This window comes from Melospiza melodia, chromosome 6 (assembly GCF_035770615.1).
Source record: "Melospiza melodia melodia isolate bMelMel2 chromosome 6, bMelMel2.pri, whole genome shotgun sequence".
NCBI classification, from domain to species: domain Eukaryota; kingdom Metazoa; phylum Chordata; class Aves; order Passeriformes; family Passerellidae; genus Melospiza; species Melospiza melodia.
This window is the reverse complement of record NC_086199.1, coordinates 35,911,914-35,930,663: the sequence shown is the minus strand read 5'-3', so window position 1 is coordinate 35,930,663 and position 18,750 is coordinate 35,911,914.

Below are 18,750 nucleotides of genomic sequence, written 5' to 3'. Positions count from 1 at the left end.
TCCTGTGATTGGAAAAGTCAGGAGAGTGCAAAGGTACTGTTTTCTATCAGTTGGCAAGGTGCGCACACAATCCCAGTGTTGTACAGCTTGCTTCTTCACCTTCCCGAAGCTGCCGCTCTCGCCGGCTGCCGGAGCCCAAGAAGCGGCTTCTTCGCGCAAAGACGATTGTGCCGCTCACAGTGCTCTCCTTAGCGCGGCTTCTGCCGAAAGACGCCCGGCAGCGGCTCTTACCTCCGGAGAGCATCCTACCTTCGTCTTTCGCGTCTTTTGTAGTCTACATCTTAGCAAAACGCTTTTCCACTATGTCTGGCTAGGAAAAACTGTGCCAGCACAGAAAACATCTCCCATCGTGTTCTAGAAGTTGCACGGATGTCTGCCAAGTGTTTGGCAGGAAGAAAAGAAAAGTTGTCCAAAACAGCTTCCAATCGAATGTTCCTGTGATTGGAAAAGTCAGGAGAGTGCAAAGGTACTGTTTTCTATCAGTTGGCAAGGTGCGCACACAATCCCAGTGTTGTACAGCTTGCTTCTTCACCTTCCCGAAGCTGCCGCTCTCGCCGGCTGCCGGAGCCCAAGAAGCGGCTTCTTCGCGCAAAGACGATTGTGCCGCTCACAGTGCTCTCCTTAGCGCGGCTTCTGCCGAAAGACGCCCGGCAGCGGCTCTTACCTCCGGAGAGCATCCTACCTTCGTCTTTAGCTCCTCTTCTCATCTACACCTCGGCAAAAAGCTTTTCCACTATGTCTGGCTAGGAAAAACTGTGCCAGCACAGAAAACATCTCCCATCGTGTTCTAGAAGTTGCACGGATGTCTGCCAAGTGTTTGGCAGGAAGAAAAGAAAAGTTGTCCAAAACAGCTTCCAATCGAATGTTCCTGTGATTGGAAAAGTCAGGAGAGTGCAAAGGTACTGTTTTCTATCAGTTGGCAAGGTGCGCACACAATCCCAGTGTTGTACAGCTTGCTTCTTCACCTTCCCGAAGCTGCCGCTCTCGCCGGCTGCCGGAGCCCAAGAAGCGGCTTCTTCGCGCAAAGACGATTGTGCCGCTCACAGTGCTCTCCTTAGCGCGGCTTCTGCCGAAAGACGCCCGGCAGCGGCTCTTACCTCCGGAGAGCATCCTACCTTCGTCTTTCGCGTCTTTTGTAGTCTACATCTTAGCAAAACGCTTTTCCACTATGTCTGGCTAGGAAAAACTGTGCCAGCACAGAAAACATCTCCCATCGTGTTCTAGAAGTTGCACGGATGTCTGCCAAGTGTTTGGCAGGAAGAAAAGAAAAGTTGTCCAAAACAGCTTCCAATCGAATGTTCCTGTGATTGGAAAAGTCAGGAGAGTGCAAAGGTACTGTTTTCTATCAGTTGGCAAGGTGCGCACACAATCCCAGTGTTGTACAGCTTGCTTCTTCACCTTCCCGAAGCTGCCGCTCTCGCCGGCTGCCGGAGCCCAAGAAGCGGCTTCTTCGCGCAAAGACGATTGTGCCGCTCACAGGGCTCTCCTTAGCGCGGCTTCTGCCGAAAGACGCCCGGCAGCGGCTCTTACCTCCGGAGAGCATCCTACCTTCGTCTTTCGCGTCTTTTGTAGTCTACATCTTAGCAAAACGCTTTTCCACTATGTCTGGCTAGGAAAAACTGTGCCAGCACAGAAAACATCTCCCATCGTGTTCTAGAAGTTGCACGGATGTCTGCCAAGTGTTTGGCAGGAAGAAAAGAAAAGTTGTCCAAAACAGCTTCCAATCGAATGTTCCTGTGATTGGAAAAGTCAGGAGAGTGCAAAGGTACTGTTTTCTATCAGTTGGCAAGGTGCGCACACAATCCCAGTGTTGTACAGCTTGCTTCTTCACCTTCCCGAAGCTGCCGCTCTCGCCGGCTGCCGGAGCCCAAGAAGCGGCTTCTTCGCGCAAAGACGATTGTGCCGCTCACAGGGCTCTCCTTAGCGCGGCTTCTGCCGAAAGACGCCCGGCAGCGGCTCTTACCTCCGGAGAGCATCCTACCTTCGTCTTTCGCGTCTTTTGTAGTCTACACCTCGGCAAAACGCTTTTCCACTATGTCTGGCTAGGAAAAACTGTGCCAGCACAGAAAACATCTCCCATCGTGTTCTAGAAGTTGCACGGATGTCTGCCAAGTGTTTGGCAGGAAGAAAAGAAAAGTTGTCCAAAACAGCTTCCAATCGAATGTTCCTGTGATTGGAAAAGTCAGGAGAGTGCAAAGGTACTGTTTTCTATCAGTTGGCAAGGTGCGCACACAATCCCAGTGTTGTACAGCTTGCTTCTTCACCTTCCCGAAGCTGCCGCTCTCGCCGGCTGCCGGAGCCCAAGAAGCGGCTTCTTCGCGCAAAGACGATTGTGCCGCTCACAGTGCTCTCCTTAGCGCGGCTTCTGCCGAAAGACGCCCGGCAGCGGCTCTTACCTCCGGAGAGCATCCTACCTTCGTCTTTCGCGTCTTTTGTAGTCTACATCTTAGCAAAACGCTTTTCCACTATGTCTGGCTAGGAAAAACTGTGCCAGCACAGAAAACATCTCCCGTCGTGTTCTAGAAGTTGCACGGATGTCTGCCAAGTGTTTGGCAGGAAGAAAAGAAAAGTTGTCCAAAACAGCTTCCAATCGAATGTTCCTGTGATTGGAAAAGTCAGGAGAGTGCAAAGGTACTGTTTTCTATCAGTTGGCAAGGTGCGCACACAATCCCAGTGTTGTACAGCTTGCTTCTTCACCTTCCCGAAGCTGCCGCTCTCGCCGGCTCCCGGAACCGAAGAATCGGCTTGTTCGCGCAAACACGATTGTGCCGCTCACAGTGCTCTCCTTAGCGCGGCTTCTGCCGAAAGACGCCCGGCAGCGGCTCTTAACTCCGGAGAGCATCCTACCTTCGTCTTTCGCGTCTTATGTAGTCTACATCTTAGCAAAACGCTTTTCCACTATGTCTGGCTAGGAAAAACCGTGCCAGCACAGAAAACATCTCCCATCGTGTTCTAGAAGTTGCACGGATGTCTGCCAAGTGTTTGGGAGGAAGAAAAGAAAAGTTGTCCAAAACAGCTTCCAATCGAATGTTCCTGTGATTGGAAAAGTCAGGAGAGTGCAAAGGTACTGTTTTCTATCAGTTGGCAAGGTGCGCACACAATCCCAGTGTTGTACAGCTTGCTTCTTCACCTTCCCGAAGCTGCCACTCTCAGGAGGTAAGAGCCGCTGCCGGGCGTCTTTCGGCAGAAGCCGCGCTAAGGGGAGCACTGTGAGCGGCACAATCGTCTTTGCGCGAAGAAGCCGCTTCTTGGGCTCCGGCAGCCGGCGAGAGCGGCAGCTTCGGGAAGGTGAAGAAGCAAGCTGTACAACACTGGGATTGTGTGCGCACCTTGCCAACTGATAGAAAACAGTACCTTTGCACTCTCCTGACTTTTCCAATCACAGGAACATTCGATTGGAAGCTGTTTTGGACAACTTTTCTTTTCTTCCTGCCAAACACTTGGCAGACATCCGTGCAACTTCTAGAACACGATGGGAGATGTTTTCTGTGCTGGCACAGTTTTTCCTAGCCAGACATAGTGGAAAAGCGTTTTGCTAAGATGTAGACTACAAAAGACGCGAAAGACGAAGGTAGGATGCTCTCCGGAGGTAAGAGCCGCTGCCGGGCGTCTTTCGGCAGAAGCCGCGCTAAGGAGAGCACTGTGAGCGGCACAATCGTCTTTGCGCGAAGAAGCCGCTTCTTGGGCTCCGGCAGCCGGCGAGAGCGGCAGCTTCGGGAAGGTGAAGAAGCAAGCTGTACAACACTGGGATTGTGTGCGCACCTTGCCAACTGATAGAAAACAGTACCTTTGCACTCTCCTGACTTTTCCAATCACAGGAACATTCGATTGGAAGCTGTTTTGGACAACTTTTCTTTTCTTCCTGCCAAACACTTGGCAGACATCCGTGCAACTTCTAGAACACGATGGGAGATGTTTTCTGTGCTGGCACAGTTTTTCCTAGCCAGACATAGTGGAAAAGCTTTTTGCCGAGGTGTAGACTACATAAGACGCGAAAGACGAAGGTAGGATGCTCTCCGGAGGTAAGAGCCGCTGCCGGGCGTCTTTCGGCAGAAGCCGCGCTAAGGAGAGCACTGTGAGCGGCACAATCGTCTTTGCGCGAAGAAGCCGCTTCTTGGGCTCCGGCAGCCGGCGAGAGCGGCAGCTTCGGGAAGGTGAAGAAGCAAGCTGTACAACACTGGGATTGTGTGCGCACCTTGCCAACTGATAGAAAACAGTACCTTTGCACTCTCCTGACTTTTCCAATCACAGGAACATTCGATTGGAAGCTGTTTTGGACAACTTTTCTTTTCTTCCTGCCAAACACTTGGCAGACATCCGTGCAACTTCTAGAACACGATGGGAGATGTTTTCTGTGCTGGCACAGTTTTTCCTAGCCAGACATAGTGGAAAAGCGTTTTGCTAAGATGTAGACTACAAAAGACGCGAAAGACGAAGGTAGGATGCTCTCCGGAGGTAAGAGCCGCTGCCGGGCGTCTTTCGGCAGAAGCCGCGCTAAGGAGAGCACTGTGAGCGGCACAATCGTCTTTGCGCGAAGAAGCCGCTTCTTGGGCTCCGGCAGCCGGCGAGAGCGGCAGCTTCGGGAAGGTGAAGAAGCAAGCTGTACAACACTGGGATTGTGTGCGCACCTTGCCAACTGATAGAAAACAGTACCTTTGCACTCTCCTGACTTTTCCAATCACAGGAACATTCGATTGGAAGCTGTTTTGGACAACTTTTCTTTTCTTCCTGCCAAACACTTGGCAGACATCCGTGCAACTTCTAGAACACGATGGGAGATGTTTTCTGTGCTGGCACAGTTTTTCCTAGCCAGACATAGTGGAAAAGCGTTTTGCTAAGATGTAGACTACAAAAGACGCGAAAGACGAAGGTAGGATGCTCTCCGGAGGTAAGAGCCGCTGCCGGGCGTCTTTCGGCAGAAGCCGCGCTAAGGAGAGCACTGTGAGCGGCACAATCGTCTTTGCGCGAAGAAGCCGCTTCTTGGGCTCCGGCAGCCGGCGAGAGCGGCAGCTTCGGGAAGGTGAAGAAGCAAGCTGTACAACACTGGGATTGTGTGCGCACCTTGCCAACTGATAGAAAACAGTACCTTTGCACTCTCCTGACTTTTCCAATCACAGGAACATTCGATTGGAAGCTGTTTTGGACAACTTTTCTTCCTGCCAAACACTTGGCAGACATCCGTGCAACTTCTAGAACACGATGGGAGATGTTTTCTGTGCTGGCACAGTTTTTCCTAGCCAGACATAGTGGAAAAGCTTTTTGCCGAGGTGTAGACTACATAAGACGCGAAAGACGAAGGTAGGATGCTCTCCGGAGGTAAGAGCCGCTGCCGGGCGTCTTTCGGCAGAAGCCGCGCTAAGGAGAGCACTGTGAGCGGCACAATCGTCTTTGCGCGAAGAAGCCGCTTCTTGGGCTCCGGCAGCCGGCGAGAGCGGCAGCTTCGGGAAGGTGAAGAAGCAAGCTGTACAACACTGGGATTGTGTGCGCACCTTGCCAACTGATAGAAAACAGTACCTTTGCACTCTCCTGACTTTTCCAATCACAGGAACATTCGATTGGAAGCTGTTTTGGACAACTTTTCTTTTCTTCCTGCCAAACACTTGGCAGACATCCGTGCAACTTCTAGAACACGATGGGAGATGTTTTCTGTGCTGGCACAGTTTTTCCTAGCCAGACATAGTGGAAAAGCGTTTTGCTAAGATGTAGACTACAAAAGACGCGAAAGACGAAGGTAGGATGCTCTCCGGAGGTAAGAGCCGCTGCCGGGCGTCTTTCGGCAGAAGCCGCGCTAAGGAGAGCACTGTGAGCGGCACAATCGTCTTTGCGCGAAGAAGCCGCTTCTTGGGCTCCGGCAGCCGGCGAGAGCGGCAGCTTCGGGAAGGTGAAGAAGCAAGCTGTACAACACTGGGATTGTGTGCGCACCTTGCCAACTGATAGAAAACAGTACCTTTGCACTCTCCTGACTTTTCCAATCACAGGAACATTCGATTGGAAGCTGTTTTGGACAACTTTTCTTTTCTTCCTGCCAAACACTTGGCAGACATCCGTGCAACTTCTAGAACACGATGGGAGATGTTTTCTGTGCTGGCACAGTTTTTCCTAGCCAGACATAGTGGAAAAGCGTTTTGCTAAGATGTAGACTACAAAAGACGCGAAAGACGAAGGTAGGATGCTCTCCGGAGGTAAGAGCCGCTGCCGGGCGTCTTTCGGCAGAAGCCGCGCTAAGGAGAGCACTGTGAGCGGCACAATCGTCTTTGCGCGAAGAAGCCGCTTCTTGGGCTCCGGCAGCCGGCGAGAGCGGCAGCTTCGGGAAGGTGAAGAAGCAAGCTGTACAACACTGGGATTGTGTGCGCACCTTGCCAACTGATAGAAAACAGTACCTTTGCACTCTCCTGACTTTTCCAATCACAGGAACATTCGATTGGAAGCTGTTTTGGACAACTTTTCTTTTCTTCCTGCCAAACACTTGGCAGACATCCGTGCAACTTCTAGAACACGATGGGAGATGTTTTCTGTGCTGGCACAGTTTTTCCTAGCCAGACATAGTGGAAAAGCGTTTTGCTAAGATGTAGACTACAAAAGACGCGAAAGACGAAGGTAGGATGCTCTCCGGAGGTAAGAGCCGCTGCCGGGCGTCTTTCGGCAGAAGCCGCGCTAAGGAGAGCACTGTGAGCGGCACAATCGTCTTTGCGCGAAGAAGCCGCTTCTTGGGCTCCGGCAGCCGGCGAGAGCGGCAGCTTCGGGAAGGTGAAGAAGCAAGCTGTACAACACTGGGATTGTGTGCGCACCTTGCCAACTGATAGAAAACAGTACCTTTGCACTCTCCTGACTTTTCCAATCACAGGAACATTCGATTGGAAGCTGTTTTGGACAACTTTTCTTTTCTTCCTGCCAAACACTTGGCAGACATCCGTGCAACTTCTAGAACACGATGGGAGATGTTTTCTGTGCTGGCACAGTTTTTCCTAGCCAGACATAGTGGAAAAGCTTTTTGCCGAGGTGTAGACTACATAAGACGCGAAAGACGAAGGTAGGATGCTCTCCGGAGGTAAGAGCCGCTGCCGGGCGTCTTTCGGCAGAAGCCGCGCTAAGGAGAGCCCTGTGAGCGGCACAATCGTCTTTGCGCGAAGAAGCCGCTTCTTGGGCTCCGGCAGCCGGCGAGAGCGGCAGCTTCGGGAAGGTGAAGAAGCAAGCTGTACAACACTGGGATTGTGTGCGCACCTTGCCAACTGATAGAAAACAGTACCTTTGCACTCTCCTGACTTTTCCAATCACAGGAACATTCGATTGGAAGCTGTTTTGGACAACTTTTCTTTTCTTCCTGCCAAACACTTGGCAGACATCCGTGCAACTTCTAGAACACGATGGGAGATGTTTTCTGTGCTGGCACAGTTTTTCCTAGCCAGACATAGTGGAAAAGCGTTTTGCTAAGATGTAGACTACAAAAGACGCGAAAGACGAAGGTAGGATGCTCTCCGGAGGTAAGAGCCGCTGCCGGGCGTCTTTCAGCAGAAGCCGCGCTAAGGAGAGCACTGTGAGCGGCACAATCGTCTTTGCGCGAAGAAGCCGCTTCTTGGGCTCCGGCAGCCGGCGAGAGCGGCAGCTTCGGGAAGGTGAAGAAGCAAGCTGTACAACACTGGGATTGTGTGCGCACCTTGCCAACTGATAGAAAACAGTACCTTTGCACTCTCCTGACTTTTCCAATCACAGGAACATTCGATTGGAAGCTGTTTTGGACAACTTTTCTTTTCTTCCTCCCAAACACTTGGCAGACATCCGTGCAACTTCTAGAACACGATGGGAGATGTTTTCTGTGCTGGCACAGTTTTTCCTAGCCAGACATAGTGGAAAAGCGTTTTGCTAAGATGTAGACTACAAAAGACGCGAAAGACGAAGGTAGGATGCTCTCCGGAGGTAAGAGCCGCTGCCGGGCGTCTTTCGGCAGAAGCCGCGCTAAGGAGAGCACTGTGAGCGGCACAATCGTCTTTGCGCGAAGAAGCCGCTTCTTGGGCTCCGGCAGCCGGCGAGAGCGGCAGCTTCGGGAAGGTGAAGAAGCAAGCTGTACAACACTGGGATTGTGTGCGCACCTTGCCAACTGATAGAAAACAGTACCTTTGCACTCTCCTGACTTTTCCAATCACAGGAACATTCGATTGGAAGCTGTTTTGGACAACTTTTCTTTTCTTCCTGCCAAACACTTGGCAGACATCCGTGCAACTTCTAGAACACGATGGGAGATGTTTTCTGTGCTGGCACAGTTTTTCCTAGCCAGACATAGTGGAGAAGCGTTTTGCTAAGATGTAGACTACAAAAGACGCGAAAGACGAAGGTAGGATGCTCTCCGGAGGTAAGAGCCGCTGCCGGGCGTCTTTCGGCAGAAGCCGCGCTAAGGAGAGCACTGTGAGCGGCACAATCGTCTTTGCGCGAAGAAGCCGCTTCTTGGGCTCCGGCAGCCGGCGAGAGCGGCAGCTTCGGGAAGGTGAAGAAGCAAGCTGTACAACACTGGGATTGTGTGCGCACCTTGCCAACTGATAGAAAACAGTACCTTTGCACTCTCCTGACTTTTCCAATCACAGGAACATTCGATTGGAAGCTGTTTTGGACAACTTTTCTTTTCTTCCTGCCAAACACTTGGCAGACATCCGTGCAACTTCTAGAACACGATGGGAGATGTTTTCTGTGCTGGCACAGTTTTTCCTAGCCAGACATAGTGGAAAAGCGTTTTGCTAAGATGTAGACTACAAAAGACGCGAAAGACGAAGGTAGGATGCTCTCCGGAGGTAAGAGCCGCTGCCGGGCGTCTTTCGGCAGAAGCCGCGCTAAGGAGAGCACTGTGAGCGGCACAATCGTCTTTGCGCGAAGAAGCCGCTTCTTGGGCTCCGGCAGCCGGCGAGAGCGGCAGCTTCGGGAAGGTGAAGAAGCAAGCTGTACAACACTGGGATTGTGTGCGCACCTTGCCAACTGATAGAAAACAGTACCTTTGCACTCTCCTGACTTTTCCAATCACAGGAACATTCGATTGGAAGCTGTTTTGGACAACTTTTCTTTTCTTCCTGCCAAACACTTGGCAGACATCCGTGCAACTTCTAGAACACGATGGGAGATGTTTTCTGTGCTGGCACAGTTTTTCCTAGCCAGACATAGTGGAGAAGCGTTTTGCTAAGATGTAGACTACAAAAGACGCGAAAGAAGAAGGTAGGATGCTCTCCGGAGGTAAGAGCCGCTGCCGGGCGTCTTTCGGCAGAAGCCGCGCTAAGGAGAGCACTGTGAGCGGCACAATCGTCTTTGCGCGAAGAAGCCGCTTCTTGGGCTCCGGCAGCCGGCGAGAGCGGCAGCTTCGGGAAGGTGAAGAAGCAAGCTGTACAACACTGGGATTGTGTGCGCACCTTGCCAACTGATAGAAAACAGTACCTTTGCACTCTCCTGACTTTTCCAATCACAGGAACATTCGATTGGAAGCTGTTTTGGACAACTTTTCTTTTCTTCCTGCCAAACACTTGGCAGACATCCGTGCAACTTCTAGAACACGATGGGAGATGTTTTCTGTGCTGGCACAGTTTTTCCTAGCCAGACATAGTGGAAAAGCTTTTTGCCGAGGTGTAGATGAGAAGAGGAGCTAAAGAGTGGATGTTAGCAAATGACACCCATCTTCAAAAAAGGCAATTAAGAGGACTCGCCATAGTACAAACCAGCCAGCCTCTTTTTTATCCCCAGGAAGTTGATGAAGCAGCTCTTCCTGGAAATCCTTGCCAGGCACATGACAGATGACCAAATAATGTAGTTAGCATGATTTTTCAGGGGAATTTCATGCTGAACATCACTTTAAACTCCTCTGATGAATCAACTTGACTGGTAGATGAAGGGAATATTATCTGCCTGGGCTTCAGGGAGGTTTTTGACATACCTCTACATGGCATCACACATACATATGGAAGCAATAGTGCAAAGGGGAGGGAATCAGTGTCTTTTCAGTGATGCTGAGGGAAAAGACAAGAGGCAGTGGGCACACACTGAAATACAGGAGATTGCCTTTGAACATCAGTAAATGTTTCTTTACTGTCAGGGTGACTGAACCACGGCACAGACTGCCCAGAAAGATTGTGGAGCCTGGATCTTTGAAGACATTAAAAGTACACCCAGATAGAATCCTGGGCAAGAGGCTCTAGGTATCCTGGTTTAGGCAGGGGGGTTGGGCCTGGTTAGCCCCACCAACCCCTTCCACTCTCTTTCATTCTGTGCTAGTGAATTCTCTTCAAGATGCATTTCAAAGCGCTGGCATGACAAAGTTCTGTGCAGACAGAGATCCAAATGGACATGGCATCTAAGTTCCTTAAGCAGTGTTCAAGAAGAACGTAAAACTCTGGCACAAGTGTCTCTTCCCTAACTGAATCCCTTTCATGGGAAAATTCCCAGCTCTAGAAAGATCTTCTGATACGCATGCTTAAGACTGACACTGGCTGAGCAAATTTCTCCCTATGTATATCTAAGACCAGTTAGGATCTTCACCCAAAGTGCAGTCAACATAGTCACAGAATGCCTATTGTTAAGAAGTGACAGCTTCCATCAGAATGGCAGCTATTGGTCCACAAAATGGATTAATGGATGGGAATTATCTACGTGGGTTAAAAACAAAAATAAAGAGTTGGTCTTTATTTATCAATTTCATGGCAATATTGATAAGGGAAGAAAAAGATCTAAGTCCTTGACTTTCTGGACTCGAGGAAAGATTTTAAAAATTCCTTGTAAAAATGTATGATCACAATCAGACTATTGAAACCATTTTAGTTGGGAACAAAGTTCCAAAATTGTCTAGATAGTGGCAAAGAAGCCAAGAAAATAGGAAAGAAACAAAAAGAGAGCAAAAGAGTCAGCTTCAGTGTACAAGCTCGTTCTAGAAGTAGTCTGCTGGGAAAAGGAACCCCCAGCTAAATTTCCAATGTATTCCTGCGCTTGATTCAGTAACTGGTCAATGTAAAAACCAATCCTTTTGTACAACTTCTTCCAGCAACAAAAACTCCAACAGGTTGACACTACCATCATGCCTGTTCCAGACATATTTAAAAGAGAAATGATGATTTTCTTGAAAACCTACTTACATAAAAGTTGCAAGATGGTGGAGGGATTCCCACATCCTCCTTCCTCCATCTGGCTTGAAAGTATATTTGATAAAATATGCAACAAAGCACATGATTTATAAGGGAGAGTCAAATGGATGATTTGGGAATCGATCTCTTGTTGATAGTAAACTTCATATCCACTCGGTGTGACCTTTTTAAAACAAAATGTGGAGCTGAGGCATGAATCTGCCACAACAATTGTAAAGCAAACATACACACTCCCCTTCATATGCCCCCCCCTCCACACACACCTAGGCACACACAGAGATCAGCATAGCAGATCATGAACACCTTGGAAAAGACTGAAATGCTAAATGCCTCTCTTGATGGGCAAAAGAGCTGGTGCAGTAATTCAAATGCCTGGTACAAAAATTCTGTTTAATATTTAGCTCCTATTTAAAACACAGCTTTTCATTTCATTCTATTTACAGAATATTTTCATTTCATTTGTTTCTTTAAAATTACTTAGTTCTCACCTGTTGTATGTCTAGGAATATTTTCTTCCAAAAATAGAAAAAAATAGATGATATCTTTTCAGCAGAAAACATTGGTTGATACAATTTTAAACCATCATGATATGGAAGAATTCTTCTGTCCCTCTCGAAGGTGGAAGAAGCATTTGGATCACAGATCATCTACAATGAAATACTTGACATGTTTAAGATGCTTTCAATCAATTTTGATCGTCAATTGCTTATTTGTTGTAAACAGTAATTTTTCAGTGAAGGGAAAGTGTGTGTGGTATATCTACATGATATGTTCAAAGGCAGTTCCTACTAATGGCCAGGCTGAATTCCAGTAAATAATGTCCCGAATGATATTTTGCCGCCTTCTTTGGCACTTCATGAAATCTTACCCCGATGAAGTGCTGAAACAAAGAGATTTTCTCTTAGAGAGTGTCTCATGTTGTAACCTATCCCATGGATTTTATGCTGTAATTCTTATCTCTTTTAAAATTTACTATCTTCTGTACAGTTTTCATGAAACTTTCTGTTACAGTAGTGAATAGCACAGATAAATGTCATTTTGTACAACTTTGAATTTACCCCAAGAGCTGAGAGAAAACTTGATCCTATACTTCAATCCGAGTTTCTTCTATAGTCCAACTTTGTTTCTCTACCATCAAGTTTCTCCTTTGTTGCTGCTCCAAGCCCCGTCCAAGGTGACCTTGAATACTTTCAGGGATGGGACACCCACAACTTCTCTGGGCAACCTGTTCCAGTGTTCCAGCACTCCCACAGTAAAAAAGGCCTTCCTTTCATCTAATATGTGTAGGAAATCATAAATCTAGGCATAGAAGCTTGGAGTGCAAATTTGAAATTCTTTGGATTTGAAGCACATTTTATATGAATACTGACTTACAGATGACTAAAAGATGTTGATGGGCATTTGAGCTGACAAGTTTTGAAAAAGTGCACGGAAATTAAAATTGAAACCACTAAAATTAAAAACTCCTTGCCATTTTCTTTTTCCTCTCCTATTCAAAATTGCATATGTCAGATATCAGTGCTTCATGCAAACCTCTCAGATGCTCTCAGAGAAAAAGCTTTTCTTTCAGACTAAGTTGCGGTTGACGTAGAACACTAGCAGGAGTGAAAGATTTTCTGGGCATTGGGGCAGCACGTTCTCCTTGGATTTGTGTGCAGAATGCATTTTATCCAAACTGGAAAATAGATCCCAGCTCTGTTCTATTCATCATTCTTACTTCATCAGGCCAGAAGATTCTGTGAAAAGTAGCCTGTGGACCTTGAAGACAGCGCATGTGAACCAGATGAGAGGTGATAGAGAAGTTGAGGGAGAGAAGAAAGAGCATGAGGCTGAAACCAGAAAGTATTTCTCCACGTGATCATGGAAGATTGCAGGAGCCACTTGGTACTATCAAACCAGCCCAACTTGGCACTGGTGCCACCTTGGGTCTGGGAGCCATGTTGCATATCGTGCATTTTAAGGAGCCAGCTGGCCACACCCAGCCATATGCCCCCAAACACAAACCAAGGCCCTTTTCTCTGGCAAACAAAACTCAGCTGCCCTGCTTCTGGATGGCAGATTGCAGGAACCACTTGGTACTATCAAACCAGCCCAACTTGGCACTGGTGCCACCATGGGTCTGGGAACAATCCTGCGTATCGTACATATTCAGGAACCAGCCGAACACTCCCAGCCACAGGCCCCCAAACACAAACAACGGCCCATTTCCCTGGCAAACAAAACTCAGCTGCCCCGCTTCTGGATGGCAGATTGCAGGAGCTACTTAGTACTATCAAATCAGCCCGACTTGGCACTGGTGCCACCTTGCATCTGGGAACCATCCTGTGTATCGTGGATTTTCAGGGGCCAGCCAGCCACTCTCAGCCATATGCCCCCAAAAACAAACCACGGACCTTTTCTCTGGCAAACAAAACTCAACTGCCCCTCTTCTGGATGGCAAATTTTAGGACGCACTTTGTACTACGAAAACCGCCCGACGTGGCACTGGTGCCACCTTGTGTCAGGGAACCATCCTGCATATCGAGCTTTTTAAGGAGCCAGCCGGCCAGGCCCAGCCATATACCCCCAAAAACAAACCACGGACCATTTCTCATGGAAACAAAAATCCGCTGCCCCGCGTCTGGATGGCAGATTGCAGGAGCCACTTTGCACCATCAAACCAGCCCGACTTGGCACTGGTGCCACCTTGGGTCTGGGAACAATCCTGCGTATCGTACATATTCAGGAACCAGCCGAACACTCCCAGCCACAGGCCCCCAAACACAAACAACGGCCCATTTCCCTGGCAAACAAAACTCAGCTGCCCCGCTTCTGGATGGCAGTTTGCAGGAGCCACTTGGGACTATCAAACCAGCCCGACTTGGCACTGGTGCCACCTTGGGTCTGGGAACCATCCTGCGTATGGTGGATTCTAAGGAGCCAGCCGGCCACTCCCAGCCACAGGCCCCCAACAAAAACCACGGCCCTTTTTTCTGGCAAACAAAACTTAGCTGCCTCACTTCTGGATGGCAGATTGCAGGAGCCACTTGGTGTAATCAAACCAGCCCGACTTGGCACTGGTGCCACCTTGGGTCTGGGAACCATCCTGCGTATCGTGGATTCTAAGGAGCCAGCCGGCCACTCCCAGCCACAGGCCCCCAAACAAAATCAACGGCGCTGTTCCCTGGAAAACAAAACACGCCTGCCAACTTTTTGATGGAGTTTGCAGGAGCCACTTGGTACTATCAAACCAGCCCGACTTGGCACTGGTGCCACCTTGGGTCTGGGAAACATCCTGCGTATCGTGGATTCTTAGGAGCCAGCCGGCCACTCCTAGCCACAGGCCCCCAGACAAAAACCTAGGCCTATTTCTCTGGCAAACAAAAGTAAGCTGCTCCGCTTCTGGATGGCAGATTGCAGGAGACACTTGGTACTATCAAACCAGCCCAACTTGGCACTGGTGCCACCTTGGATCTGGGAACCATGCTGTGTATCGTGGATATTCAGGGGCCAGCCGGCCACTCTCAGCCATATGTCCCCAAACAGAAACCTCGGCCCGTTTCTCTGGCAAACAAAACTCAACTGCCCCTCTTCTGGATGGCAAATTGCAGGATGAACTTGATACTAAAACCGCAGGCCGACTTGGTAGTGGTGACACCTTGGACCTGGGAACCATCATGCGTATCGAGCATTTTAAGGAGCCAGCCGGCCACTCCCAGCAATATGCCCCCAAAAACAATCCACGGAATTTTTCTCTGGCAAACAAAAATCAGCTGCCCCGCTTCTGGATGGCAGATTGCAGGAGCCACTTTGCACCATCAAACCAGCCCGACTTGGCACTGGTGCCACCTTGCATCTGGGAACCATGCTGCCTAGCGTGGATTTTCAGGAGCCAGCCGGCCACTCTCAGCCATAGGCCCCCAAACAAAACCCACGGCCCGTTTCCCTGGCAAACAAAATTAAGCTGCCCCGCTTCTGGATGGCAGATTGCAGGACGCACTTGGTAGTATCAAACCAGCCCGACTTGGCACTGGTGCCACCTTGGGTCTGGGAACCATCCTGCGTATTGTGGGTTCAAAGGAGCCAGCCGGCCACTCCCAGCCACAGGCCCCCAAATACAAACAACGGCGCTTTTCCCTGGAAAACAAAACTCGCCTGCCGACATTTTGATGGCAGATTGCAGGAGCCACTTGGTACTATCAAACCAGCCCAACTTGGCACTGGTGCCACCATGGGTCTGGTCACCATCCTGCATATCGTAGCTTTTCAGGAGCCAGCCGGTCACTCCCAGCCATACGTCCCCAGTCACAAACCTCGGCCCGTTTCCCTGGCAAACAAAAGTAAGCTGCCCCGCTTCTGGATGGCAGATTGCAGGAGCCACTTGGTACTATCAAACCAGCCCAACTTGGCACTGGTGCCACCTCTGGTCTGGGAACCATGCTGCGTAACACAGATTCTAAGGCGCCAGTCGGCCACTCCCAGCCACAAGCCCCAAAACACAAACAACGGCGCTATTCTCTGGCAAACAAAACTCCACTGCCCCTCTTCTGGATGGCAAATTGCAGGACGCACTTGGTACTATAAAAACAGCCCTACTTGGCACTGGTGCCACCTTGGGTCTGGGAACCATCCTGCGTATCGATCTTTTTAATGAGACAGCCGGCCACTCCCAGCCATATGCCCCCAAACACAACCCACGGCCCTTTTCTCTGGCAAACAAAACTCAACTGCACCGCTTCTGGATGGCAGATTGCAGGGGCCACTTGGTACTATCAAACCAGCCCGACTTGGCACTGGTGCCACCTTGGGTCTGGGAACCATCCTGCGTATGGTGGATTCTAAGGAGCCAGCCGGCCACTCCCAGCCACAGGCCCCCAACAAAAACCACGGCCCTTTTTTCTGGCAAACAAAACTTAGCTGCCTCACTTCTGGATGGCAGATTGCAGGAGCCACTTGGTGTAATCAAACCAGCCCGACTTGGCACTGGTGCCACCTTGGGTCTGGGAACCATCCTGCGTATCGTGGATTCTAAGGAGCCAGCCGGCTACTCCCAGCCACAGGCCCCCAAACAAAATCAACGGCGCTGTTCCCTGGAAAACAAAACACGCCTGCCAACTTTTTGATGGAGTTTGCAGGAGCCACTTGGTACTATCAAACCAGCCCGACTTGGCACTGGTGCCACCTTGGGTCTGGGAAACATCCTGCGTATCGTGGATTCTTAGGAGCCAGCCGGCCACTCCTAGCCACAGGCCCCCAGACAAAAACCTAGGCCTATTTCTCTGGCAAACAAAAGTAAGCTGCCCCGCTTCTGGATGGCAGATTGCAGGAGACACTTGGTACTATCAAACCAGCCCAACTTGGCACTGGTGCCACCTTGGATCTGGGAACCATGCTGTGTATCGTGGATATTCAGGGGCCAGCCGGCCACTCTCAGCCATATGTCCCCAAACAGAAACCTCGGCCCGTTTCTCTGGCAAACAAAACTCAACTGCCCCTCTTCTGGATGGCAAATTGCAGGATGAACTTGATACTAAAACCGCAGGCCGACTTGGTAGTGGTGACACCTTGGACCTGGGAACCATCATGCGTATCGAGCATTTTAAGGAGCCAGCCGGCCACTCCCAGCAATATGCCCCCAAAAACAATCCACGGAATTTTTCTCTGGCAAACAAAAATCAGCTGCCCCGCTTCTGGATGGCAGATTGCAGGAGCCACTTTGCACCATCAAACCAGCCCGACTTGGCACTGGTGCCACCTTGCATCTGGGAACCATGCTGCCTAGCGTGGATTTTCAGGAGCCAGCCGGCCACTCTCAGCCATATGCCCCCAAAAACAAACCACGGACCTTTTCTCTGGCAAACAAAACTCAACTGCCCCTCTTCTGGATGGCAAATTTTAGGACGCACTTTGTACTACGAAAACCGCCCGACGTGGCACTGGTGCCACCTTGTGTCAGGGAACCATCCTGCATATCGAGCTTTTTAAGGAGCCAGCCGGCCAGGCCCAGCCATATACCCCCAAAAACAAACCACGGACCATTTCTCATGGAAACAAAAATCCGCTGCCCCGCGTCTGGATGGCAGATTGCAGGAGCCACTTTGCACCATCAAACCAGCCCGACTTGGCACTGGTGCCACCTTGGGTCTGGGAACAATCCTGCGTATCGTACATATTCAGGAACCAGCCGAACACTCCCAGCCACAGGCCCCCAAACACAAACAACGGCCCATTTCCCTGGCAAACAAAACTCAGCTGCCCCGCTTCCGGATGGCAGTTTGCAGGAGCCACTTGGGACTATCAAACCAGCCCGACTTGGCACTGGTGCCACCTTGGGTCTGGGAACCATCCTGCGTATGGTGGATTCTAAGGAGCCAGCCGGCCACTCCCAGCCACAGGCCCCCAACAAAAACCACGGCCCTTTTTTCTGGCAAACAAAACTTAGCTGCCTCACTTCTGGATGGCAGATTGCAGGAGCCACTTGGTGTAATCAAACCAGCCCGACTTGGCACTGGTGCCACCTTGGGTCTGGGAACCATCCTGCGTATCGTGGATTCTAAGGAGCCAGCCGGCCACTCCCAGCCACAGGCCCCCAAACAAAATCAACGGCGCTGTTCCCTGGAAAACAAAACACGCCTGCCAACTTTTTGATGGAGTTTGCAGGAGCCACTTGGTACTATCAAACCAGCCCGACTTGGCACTGGTGCCACCTTGGGTCTGGGAAACATCCTGCGTATCGTGGATTCTTAGGAGCCAGCCGGCCACTCCTAGCCACAGGCCCCCAGACAAAAACCTAGGCCTATTTCTCTGGCAAACAAAAGTAAGCTGCCCCGCTTCTGGATGGCAGATTGCAGGAGACACTTGGTACTATCAAACCAGCCCAACTTGGCACTGGTGCCACCTTGGATCTGGGAACCATGCTGTGTATCGTGGATATTCAGGGGCCAGCCGGCCACTCTCAGCCATATGTCCCCAAACAGAAACCTCGGCCCGTTTCTCTGGCAAACAAAACTCAACTGCCCCTCTTCTGGATGGCAAATTGCAGGATGAACTTGATACTAAAACCGCAGGCCGACTTGGTAGTGGTGACACCTTGGACCTGGGAACCATCATGCGTATCGAGCATTTTAAGGAGCCAGCCGGCCACTCCCAGCAATATGCCCCCAAAAACAATCCACGGAATTTTTCTCTGGCAAACAAAAATCAGCTGCCCCGCTTCTGGATGGCAGATTGCAGGAGCCACTTTGCACCATCAAACCAGCCCGACTTGGCACTGGTGCCACCTTGCATCTGGGAACCATCCCGCGTATCGTGGATTTTCAGGAGCCAGCCGGCCACTCTCAGCCATAGGCCCCCAAACAAAACCCACGGCCCGTTTCCCTGGCAAACAAAATTAAGCTGCCCCGCTTCTGGATGGCAGATTGCAGGACGCACTTGGTAGTATCAAACCAGCCCGACTTGGCACTGGTGCCACCTTGGGTCTGGGAACCATCCTGCGTATTGTGGGTTCAAAGGAGCCAGCCGGCCACTCCCAGCCACAGGCCCCCAAATACAAACAACGGCGCTTTTCCCTGGAAAACAAAACTCGCCTGACAACTTTTTGATGGCAGATTGCAGGAGCCACTTGGTACTATCAAACCAGCCCAACTTGGCACTGGTGCCACCATGG